Source organism: Triticum dicoccoides, chromosome 5B (genome assembly GCF_002162155.2).
Source record: "Triticum dicoccoides isolate Atlit2015 ecotype Zavitan chromosome 5B, WEW_v2.0, whole genome shotgun sequence".
Classification (NCBI taxonomy): domain Eukaryota; kingdom Viridiplantae; phylum Streptophyta; class Magnoliopsida; order Poales; family Poaceae; genus Triticum; species Triticum dicoccoides.
In genome coordinates this window covers 617,896,568-617,908,804 of record NC_041389.1, presented here as the reverse complement: position 1 = coordinate 617,908,804, position 12,237 = coordinate 617,896,568, and positions in this window count along the sequence as shown.

The window sequence follows — 12,237 nt, the reverse complement described above, 5'->3', positions numbered from 1 at the left end:
ATAAATTTTCTCTAGATCAAAATGAAGAACTTTATCAAGGGGAAATTTTGGAATACCCTCAGTTATACGTTTCATTTCTTCATAAACCAAGAGAAGGCTAAGTTCTTTATGATGCTCAAGGGTAATAAAATTATCACAATATTCGGACACGACTTGATCATGAAACAAATAGCATTGGAGCTTTAAATGACCATGTTGATTGCAAAGTTCACAAGGAGCGCGAAAAATATTGAATCTTTCAGCACATTCATCTAGCTCTTCTTGCAACATTTTGGTTTCTAAGTAGTTATGCCTCTTGCAATAAATATCTTCTCTATTTGGTGTGTTCATGCAAACATGCACTCCACAAAAGTTGACATACTCATAAGAGATATTTTCATCATAACTAGTGCAATCATCATTAGCATCATGGATATTCAAAGAATTCGTACTAACAACATTGCAATCATGCTCATCATTCAAAGATTTAGTGCCAAAAATTTTAGAGATTTCTTCTTCTAGCACTTGAGCACAATTATCCTTTCCATCATACTCACGAAAGATATTAAAAAGGTGAAGCGTATGAGACAAACTCAACTCCATTTTTTTTTAATTTTCTTTTATAAACTAGACTAATGCTAAAACAAGAAACAAAAAGATTCGATTGCAAGATCTAAAGGTATACCTTCAAGCGCTAACCTCCCCGGCAACGGAGCCAGAAAAGATCTTGATGTCTACTACACAACCTTCTTCTTGTAGACGATGTTGGGCCTGCAAGTGCACAAGTTTGTAGGACAGTAGCAAATTTCCGTCAAGTGGATGACCTAAGGTTTATCAATCCGTAGGAGGCGTAGGATGAAGATGGTCTCTCTCAAACAACCCTGCAACCAAATACAAAGAGTCTCTTGTGTCACCAACACACCCAATACAATGGTAAATTGTATAGGTGCACTAGTTCGGTGAAGAGATGAAGATACAAGTGCAAAATAGATAGTAGATATAGGTTTTTGTAATCTGAAATAATAAAAACAGCAAGGTAACAAGCGATAAAAGTGAGCGTAAATGGTATTGCAATGGTAGGAAACAAGGCCTAGGGTTCATACTTTCACTAGTGCATGTTCTCTCAACAATAATAACATAGATAGAACATATGACAAGCCCTCAACATGCAACAAAGAGTCACTCCAAAGCCACTAATAGCGGAGAACAAACATAGAGATTATGGTAGGGTACGGAACCACCTCAAAGTTATTCGTTCAGATCGATCTATAAAAGAGTTCGTACTAGAATAACACCTTAAGACACAAATCAACCAAAACCCTAATGTTACCTAGATGCTCCATTGTCACCTCAAGTATCCATGGGAATGATTATACGATATGCATCACACAATCTCAGATTCATCCAACCAACATAAAAGTACTTCAAAGAGTGCCCAAATCTACTACCGGAGAGTCAAGAACGTGTGCCAACCCCTATGCATAGGTTCATGGGTGGAACCCGCAAGTTGATCACCAAAACATACATCAAGTGGGACATGATATCCCATTGTCACCACAGATAATCACGGCAAGACATACATCAAGTGTTCTCATAAAGACTCAATCCGATAAGATAACTTCAAAGGGGAAACTCAATTCATCACAAGAGAGTAGAGGGGGAGAAACATCATAAGATCCAACTACAATAGCAAATCTTGGGATACATCAAGATCGTGCCATAGATGGGACACGAGAGAGAACACGAGAGAGAGAGAGAGAGAGAGAGAGAGAGAGAGAGAGAGATCAAACACATAGCTACTGGTACATACCCTCAGCCCCGAGGGTGAACTACTCACTCCTTGTCATGGATAGCATCGGAATGATGAAGATGGCCTCCGGTGATGGGATCCCCCTTCGGCAGGGTGCTGGAACAGGGTCCCGGTTGGTTTTTGGTGGCTACAGAGGCTTGCAGCGGCGGAACTCCCGATCTATCTTCTGTTCTGGAAGTTTTAGGGTACAAGAGTATATATGGGTGCCGGGGGTACGTCGGTGGACCTCCAGGGTGCTCACCGGGGTAGGGGGCGCGCCCAGGGGGGTGCCCCCCACCCTCGTGGGCACCCTGGGACTCCCCTGACATGCACTCCAAGTCCATCAGGTTGCTTTCCTTCCAAAAATAACTTCTCCAGTTGATTTCGTTCCGTTTTGACTCCGTCTGATATTCCTTTTCCTCGAAACACTAAAATAGGCATAAAACAGCAAATCTGGGCTGGGCCTCCAGTTAATAGGTTAGTCCCAAAAATAATATAAAAGTGGATAATAAAGCCCAATATTGCCTAAAACAGTGGATAAAGTAGCATGGAGCAATCAAAAATTATAGATACATTGGAGACGTATCAGTGTGCTCGGCCTCATTGACTGCTGAAATAGCCTGCCATAATTTAGCACTCAAATCTGTTTGCTGAATTAACTTTACATATATTTTGTTACTTAGATCTTCTCGTCCAAATATCTTGCCATAGCTTTAGACATCGACCTAAGTTTTTTTCCTGGACTTCATAAAAAGCATATATGTTTTTCCTGTAATATCTAGTAGAAGAACTAATTTGTATGTCTAATAGATGAACAGGACAGGTCCGAAGAAATTACATTCCAAGTGGCCCCATTCAGCAGCGGATACCACGCTCTCTTAGTGCGGGACGCATTCACGAGCTTCCAAGCTATACCCCTTTACGGGTACATGAAGCTCAAAATGCCCGGGTACAATGGAATAATCACTCTAGCTAGTGATCCGGACGTCGCATTCCGCGCCGAAAATAAAATTGCCGCACTAGCCCTGGAGGCATTATCAGAAGCCCTCACGGTCGAAGAACTGACAACGCTGCGAGCCACAGTGGACAGAGACGACGTGATACTCGACAAGCGACCCAAGTCCACCTCTTTCAAGCCCACGGACGAGATGGTCAAATTCTAGGTCCACCCAACGGACCCTACAAAGACAGCTTCCATTGGGACACAGTTGAACCCCACAATAGACGCCGCACTGCGAGATTTCCTGCGGGAGAATTGGGATATTTTTTCCTGGCATCCTTCAGACATGCCGGGCATCCCACGTAGGCTGACCGAACACAGCCTCAATATTCTGAAAGGATACAAGCCAGTCAAGCAGACTCTTAGGCGCTTCTCAGATCCCAAGCGGCAAGCCATGGGAGAAGAGCTAGCCAAGCTACTCGAGGCCAGATTCATCAGAGACATAAAACATCTGGATTGTATAGCAAACCTGGTAATAGTACCAAAGAAGGACAAATCCTGGCGCCTATGTGTCGATTTCAAGGACCTCAATAAGGCTTGCCCAAAGGATCACTTCCCCCTCCCCCGCATTGATCAAATCATCGACGCCACCGCAGGACACGACTCATTGTGTTTCCTCGATGCATACTCCGGATACCATCAGATCAAGATGGCAGAGCCTGACCAAGCCGCAACGGCCTTCATTACGCCATACAGCCCCTTCTGTTTCGATACCATGCCTTTCGGGCTCAAAAACGCCGGTGCAACCTATCAACGCATGATTCAGACATGCCTGGCAAAACAAATTGGCAAAACAGTAGAGGCTTATGTAGATGACGTGGTCATTAAAACAAGACATGTTGAAACTTTAATAGATGACTTGAGGCTCATGTTTGACAACCTCTGAACATACGACATCAAGCTCAACCCGGAGAAATGTGTCTTCGGTGTACCCTCCGGGAAAATTGCTCGGCTTCATTGTCTCCAATAGTGGAATCAAAGCAAATCCGGCAAAAATCCGAGCTCTGTCACAGTTGGCTATCCCAATGAACCTCAAGCAGATCCAGAAACTAACTGGATGTGCGGCTGCCTTAAGTCGCTCTATCTCCCTATTAGGAGAAAAGGCACCACCTCTTTATCGCCTTATTTGACGCACCGAACACTTCGAGTGGACGGATGCGGCCACGGCAGGACTGGAAGAAATAAAGGCCCTTTTGGCCACCAACCCAGTCCTGACCGCGCCAAATACTGGCGAACCCATGCTATTATGCATAGCTGCAACACACCAAGTTGTAAGCGCCGTGCTCAACGTCGAGCGAGAAGCAGACGGACACAAGTTCCCGCTCCAAAGGCCGGTATATTACGTGTCCACTGTCCTTACTCCATGCAAATCTCGGTACCCACACTATCAAAAGATAGCGTACGCGGTCTTCATGGCATCCCGGAAGCTATGACACTACTTTCAAGAGTGTTCGATTACGGTGGCCTCCGAAGTACCACTCAACGATATAATAAACAACCGCGACGCAATGGGCCGAATTGCTAAATGGGCTATCGAGCTCCTTCCGTTTGACATCACCTACAAACCACGGTGGGCATTAAGTTGCAAGTTCTGGCTGACTTTGTCGCTGAATGGACAGAAGCCGAACTCCCTAAAGAGTACGGCGCGTACTCCAATTGGATCATGCACTTCCCTAAAATGATGGCCGGATTGGGAGCAGGTGTTGTCTTGACATCCCCCACCGGAGACACGGTTCAATACGTACTCCAAATACTATAGACAGACTCCAACAATGCAGCCGAATACGAGGCTCTGTTGCTTGCTCTTCGGATGGCAGTCTCCATGGGCATCCAACGCCTCGAAGTGCGCGGTGACTCGAACCTCGCAATATCTCAGATAAATGGAGATTTCGATGCCAAAGATCTGAAAATGGTGGCTTATCATAACGCCATCCTCAAGATGTCAGCTTGGTTTGAGGGGCTCGAATTCCACCATGTGGTCAGAGAAAATAATCAAGTGGCGGATGTCCTCGCCCGCATCGGTGCTAAATGCGACCCCATCCCACCTAACATATTCTTGGAAAGGCTGTTCAAGCCATCCGTGGTATGGGAAGGGGAGTCTGGCCACATTAGTCTGGCTCCGCATACAATCCCAGATTCCGAACCATCTGACATAATCGGAGGCTCTGCCACCGAAATAACACCTTCGGCCCACGAAATCATGGTTGTCATCGCCCCGTGGACCGAGCCCTTCTTAGCCTACCTATATAGGCAAGAGCTCCCTGAGGACCAAAATGAGGCACGTTGTATTGTGCGACGCTCTAAGGCCTACAAGGTCCATGAAGGAGAGCTCTACAAGAAAAGTACTACAGGAGTGCTCCAAAGATGCATCTCCGAAGAGGAAGGGCGGCAGCTCTTATCCAAAATCCATTTCGGACTCGGTGGGCACCACGCTGCAGCTCGGGCACTTGTAAGCAAGGCCTTCCGTACATGTTTTTACTGGCCGACAGCCTGAGCAGATGCACAGGACCTTGTCCAACATTGCGTTGGTTGCCAACTCTTCGCCAATCAGAGCCATATGCCCCCTACCGCTCTCCAAACAATCCCCATAACTTGGCCCTTCGCGGTCTGGGGGCTGGATATGGTCGGACCTCTCAAAGGGGGAAGCCATAAGAAAAATACTTATTGGTCATGGTGGACAAGTTCACCAAATGGATAGAAGCCAAACCATTTAAAACGGCCAAATCCGGACCAGTGATAGACTTCATATCAGGGGTCGTACACTGTTACGGTGTCCCCCACAGCATCATCACTGACAATGGCTCAAATTTCACAGCCGGTGAGGTGAAAACTTGGTGCAGCAACATGGGCATTAAGCTCGATTACGCCTCTGTCTATCACCCCCAAACAAACGGTCAAGTCGCACGTGCAAATGGTCTCATCATGAGCGGCATCAAACCCAGACTAGTGCGATCCTTGAAAGAATCAGACACGCATTGGGTCGAGGAGCTCGACTCCATACTCTGGGGGCTGTGGACCATGCCGAATCGTACCATCGGATACACACCATTTTTATGGTGTACGGCATAGGAGCAGTGCTACCCTGCGGCATAATCCATGACTCACCTCTCGTGCGCATGTATGAAGAGAAGGAAGCTGAGCTAGATCGGCAGGACAACTTAGATACTCTGGAGGAGCATGACGTAGCAAAAGCCCGTTCCGCATTCTATCAGCAACAAGCACAAAGGTATCAAAGCAGAGAAGTACGGGCCAAAACTTACAACATTGGAGAACTAGTTCTACGCCTCCCTGAGAAGAAGATGGACAAGCTCAAACCCAAATGGGAGGGTCCCTTCATCATTGATAAAGTTCTCACTGGAGGAGCGTACCGTCTGCGCAGTGCATCTGATAACAGTCTCGAGCCAAACCCATGGAACGCAGCCAGACTCCGAAGATTCTACGCCTAGTGCCGGACTCAGGGTTCGTCTCGTCACCTCCCCCTCTTCAATTATGTTCTCTTCCTTCCTTTATCGCCTTCTTTTCCTTTCCACACACAGCCTTACAAAACTGTACAGATGCTTCGCTCGCTCCGGCCGCACTATGCGTGCACACTATACCTGGGGGCTTCCTATATGGAAGCTAAATATAACCACCTTAATGGCTCCCTGCCTACCACATATGCGTTTTCTTTCCATATGTGCCTTTTTCACCATTATATGCATCGATATGACTTAAGTTTTGTCTGTGCTGGGTTTCCTGGCTCTTGTGTTTATGCCCTACGTTCCCGTTAATTCGGCTAGGGCATAAGGGGAGCACCTCTGCGATTGTTACTGCCGGTTCAGCCGGATGTGTACCTCGGACTGGGTGAAGCCGAAAGCTAGCGTTCTTAAGGGAATATTCGGTCGGTGAACAAAAGATGTTTTCGTTTATTACAACATGAATCCCCAAATGTTTTGTTTCCTGCGCTTCTGATTCGCAGTTCGGACATGCACATCGATGCATGCGCACCCAGAGAAAGGAACCCCTAACGGAACTATTCTCTCTGGAAGATGTTTCTCACTATCCATGTAATATAACATAACTAGTTGGGTACTTGCCTGTTCAAGCACTTATGACCCCTACACCTGGTTTCCATGCATACCCCGGTTTTCCATAACTGTGAGGGTATTCGGATACACTACAGACTATCGGGTCCGGGGGCTGAAGCGAAAAGGTCCGCCATGACAAATGATTTTCAATCCGGCTAGGGACTACATAGGTCCATTTAAATTACATAGTCACTTAGATTGGCTATATTCTTCCTCTATACCATCCAACAGGATGTCTAGCTTACAATCCTACTGGGAATACTTTGCTGCTAACACTACTTGGTCATATACGAGACTTACAGGTATCTCTTCCCCATCTGCCCCACCGGTCCGACTTCGGCCATATGGTTCGGGTCAGCCTTGGCGTATCGTGTCTTCACCATGGCCCAGGCTTCCCTCGCACCTTGTTGGCATGCTGATATCTTCCACAACCGGAAGCGCCGCCGTCCTCCTATGAGCATCTCCACAAGCTCGCTCATGCCTCCTGGCAGGGAAGCGGATGGCCATAAGGCTTGGGCAATACCCTGCATCACCTGCCGCGCTCGTTCATGCAGTTGTGAAAGATCTTGCAGCATATCGCCTGCGGATCTGGGCATCTCCTCTTCAGGACGGCCCGTCAGCATACCTGCAGACATAACTCTATCAATACGCTTCCTCGCCGAACTATACTACAGTTTGTTTCAGCACTTACTATAAATGCCGCGTCGAAGCCTCCTGTTCTCCTTCACGGAGTCAACAAGCTGAGCCCGAACATCTTTTAATTCGACACTCAGTAGGATATTAGAATCTTGGAGATTATTTCTCTCTCGAATAGCCTTCGTCAGCACATGCTTGTCTGCCTTCAGCTGACTTCACAGATGTGGCTCATGATCTTCCACAATCTTCGGATTCTCCCCGGGATTGTCTACAGCATCTCTTGTTAAATTTATAAACCATGTCGAATAAATAACTGGTACAAGGTTAGTCTTACCAGAAGAGGCCCTTTGTCATTCCTCTTGTTCGGCAACAGCGGCCTTCAGCCGGGTCTTACATTCCTCCAGTTCTTGAGATAAATGGGTATTCTTCTCTATAAGAACCTAAGCATACAATGATCCTTAAATCAGTTGTGCCAACTGTTTCAAGTCTCAAGGGCTACTACTACACATACTTATCAGTTTTTCTTACCCATATATCCTTCGCATACTGGTCCGTTGCTCTGGCAAGTCCATCTTGAGCGGCGTGAATATATGCGTCCCCGGAGTTGAAGGCATTGAAAGCCTCCTCGAAGAAAATACCATTGCGGAGTACGGCCCGTCTGCGTCGGTGATTCATGGAACTCCTCACTTCGGAGTTTGAAGCGGAAAGCATGTCTCCATCCTCTATGGGAGGGCAATTCGGTGTTGCCCCCACATCAGCCTCCACCGTGAGTCTGCTTCAGGAATCCGGCTGCTTGAGGCGTGGTCGGCAGGGGATCCGGATGTAGTCCGGCGGATATTTTTCCTACCAGGACGCAATGCAAACTGTCACAATTTGGCAAACATAACCACAGAGCAAGTCCAATTTGTACCTGTGCCCTGGCGTCTTAGTTCTAACCGCCTTCCTCTTACGCCTGCCCGGACCGGATGCCCTTTGCTGATGAACCCCCGTGGGCTCGGCATGGCATCCTGATGGCCATTTCTGCAAAAATACAACATGTGCGCTTAAGACACGGCATAATTCGGAATTTAGGGCTTCGGCTTTGCTTACGTTCAACACCGGGAGCAGCCTGGGATAATCAGCAAGGATGGCCACTAAAGCGCCGTCACGGCTAGCTTGATAAAATGTCCCGTCCACAAGCTCCACGAATATATCCGGATCTTCTTCGAGTCCGGGGTCGAGAGCCCGGCCAGGATCCTCTGGCTGCGGAGGTGGGCTATGGAACTATTCCACGGCCCTTCTCAGTTCCTGCTTTGAAAATAGCAAGATAAATGATTGGTGATAAAGGACACAGGTTTGAAGTCGAGTAAGGAATAACAGCTTACCCAGCTTGGGGGTTGTACATGGAAAATCCATCCCGTGGCTTAATGCGGAGAAACTCCTCTTCTTCCCCTTTGTACAAATCGGACAATATTTTTGCCAGTGCGGTGGCGAAGTCCGGACCTTTACGACCGCAGCGGGTGGCGTCGTCTTCTCCGTTGAAGTGCCACATGGGTTTCCCCCGATATTGAAGTGGCTGCACCCCCCGCATGATGCATACTGACATGACCTCTATCATTGCCAATCCTGATTTGGCCAGAATTTTTATCCTACCCATCAGATAGAGGACCTCTCTGTCGTCTTCCTCCTGGGGGCTCCGCGGGCGCCAATTTTGGCGTTTCTTCAGCAGGGCCTTGGTAAACTCGAGAAGGCTCGTCCGGACTAGGTCCAGAAGGGGAACATCATCTACATAAAACACTCCGAGGGCCAGTCTTCAAATGCCTTCTTCGGAGTGCCGGACAGGTATCCGGCCTGAGCGATGCGCCATATTTCGGCTCCGCCCACTTGATATATAGATCCCTCCTGATTGCGATCGACGAGGCAGAATAGCCTCTTCCATAGCTCAAAATGAGCTTCACAGCCTAGGAAGAGCTTGCACAAGGCAACATACCCTGCGATGTGCGGTATGGAGGCAGGAGTGAAGTTGTGCAGCTGGAGACCATAGAACTCCAGGAGCCCGTGGAGGAGTGGGTGGATTGGAAACCCAAGCCCTCTCAGCAAATATGGGACAAGGCATATCCGCAACCCTCTAGATGGGTTCAGAAAGTTCTCCGCCTACTCCCCGCCATTATAGGTGGCTAGTCCGGCTCGGACGGGGACCATGTATGCAGGTAGGAGGAACCCCTTGGTCTGCAACTCCACTAATCGGCTATGAGGGACAGAACACTTTTCCGAACCGCCTGGCTTAGAGCTAAGGGTGCGAGAGGAGGAGCTTCGGCGGCCAGCCATGATGGAATGGCTTTTCCTAGGCACGCTCTATTGAATTCTTGCTGGGAGGAAGATGGTGTGATTTGGATCTGAGGATACCCGTCTTTTCAAATAGACAGTTGGCTTACAGGGTCAGGGTGGCAAATGTAAAAATGCCCTGACTTCTCATATTCGCTTGACATGTGGAGATAGCCATTATTGAAGCACAGAAGCCAAGGAGTACGACATTAATGGAGGCCGGACACTGTTCACCACAATAGGTACTCTGGATTTGGAGAAGAACCCGCCTTGCAATGTCGAAGACAATCTACGCGCCAGACTCATCGTCATTGAAGCCTGGTTCGAGGGCTAGTGAGGGATTCCTGGATAAGGGGGTATCCGGACAGCCGAACTATGTACTTTGGCCGGACTGTTGGACTATGAAGATACAAGATTGAAGACTTTGTCCCGTGTCCGGATGGTAGATTTCCTTCTCTGTAACCAACTCTGTGTAACCCTAGCCCCCTCCGGTGTCTATATAAACCGGAGGGTTTAGTCCAAAGGACAAGAACAATCATACCATAGGCTAGCTTCTAGGGCTTAGCCTCTACGATCTCGTGGTAGATCAACTCTTGTAATACTCATATCATCAAGATCAATTAAGTAGGAAGTAGGGTATTACCTCCATCGAGAGGGCCCGAACCTGGGTAAAACATCGTGTCCCCAGTCTCCTGTTACCATTAGCCTTAGACGCACAGTTCGGGACACCCTACCCGAGATCCGCCGGTTTTGACACCGACAGTGGTGGCGGAGCCAGTGAGTTTAACCAACATTGAAACAATGCTAAAAATTCTCGTGCATTCCATGAACTTTCACCTGCAGAAGAAAAATGGTGGGCCCGCATGTTGGAACAATGCAACGTGGTTGTCACCCCAGGAAATAAGTTGTCAGTATTCTCAGCTATGGTCACCTTTCTTCAGGTGAAGACATCTGAGGCGGATGACCAACAAATGATTTGATGCGATGTTGGCTGCTTTCCACAAATCTTTCCCAGATGCATCTGAGCTGCCACACACCTATAGTAAAATGAAGAATTTCCTTTGTGCAGTTGGAATTGGATATGATATAATCCATGTTTGTAAGAATAATTGTGTTCTGTTCCGGAAGGATTATGCCAACTTAAGTGAATGCCCGAAATGCAAATCATCAAGATGGAAAGATGGTGATGTTGTGAAGAGGATTCCTCATAATGTTCTAAGACATTTTCCAATTATAGCAAGATTGCAGAGGTTGTTTCATGATGCTGAAACAAGAGAGGATGTACTGTGGCATTCTAAGAACCAAGAGTACAGAGATCAGAATGTAATGAGCCATCCATCTCATGGTAGTGAGTGGAAAAGCTTCAATCATAAACACAAAAATTTTGCTGCTGACCCGAGAAACATTAGACTTGGCTTAGCTTCAGATGGATTTAACCCATTTGGCCACCAGAGCGCCACATATAGCATGTGGCCAGTGCTTGGTATCCCTTACAACATGCCTCCCAATGTCTGCACCAAAGAATCAAACTACATGATGGCCTTGCTCATCCCAGGTCCAAAAAGTCCTGGAAAGGATTTTGATTTGTTCATGGAGCCTCTTGTGGAGGAACTTCAATAGCTATGGAGGGATGTTCTCACTTGAGACCTATATAGCATCCCACCAGCTGATTTCTTCCTGTGTGTTATTATAATTTGGTGCATCCATGATTATCCGGCTTTGGGCACTATATCGGGGCGAACGACACATGGTTACAATGCATGTGTTCGTTGTGATAGGAATCCGCTGTCATACGCAATACTTAGCAAGATCTGTTACATTGGACACCGTCGTTTCCTTGCCAAGGACAAGCCACATCCTAGAAAATACCAAATACATGTGTTCAATGCAAAGCATGAAAACCGTGATGCGCCAAAGAGGCTCACCGCCAATGAGTTGCAAGTGGAATTAGAGAAGGTCGGGCATATTGCACCAGGAAACCATCCTGGTAATGGTAGCGGGAAAAGGAAGCATGGGAGGGCAGAAGAGAGATTATTGTTTACCCGTAGGTCCACTTTGTGGGACTTGGAGTATTGGAAAGATTTGAATCTGTGGCATAATCTTGATGTGATGCACATCGAGAAAAATATATGTGACAGCATTATGGGCACACTTCTTAATATTGAAGGCAAGACGAAAGATACCTTAAAATCTAGGATTAATTTGACACACCTGGGTATCAGACAAGATTTGCAGGTGCAAGATGAAGGTAAACCACGGGATATGGCACCAGCTATGTACGTCTTGGATAAGGTAAAAAGAAAAGAATTCTAAGAGGTGCTGTCACGTGTGAGATTCCCACATGGATTTGCTTCCAAACCTGAAAGGAGAGTCAGTGCAGATGGAAACAAGGTACAAGGGTTGAAAACTCATGACTGTCGCATCCTACTTCAAAGGTTTTTACCTATTATCCTTAGAGGATT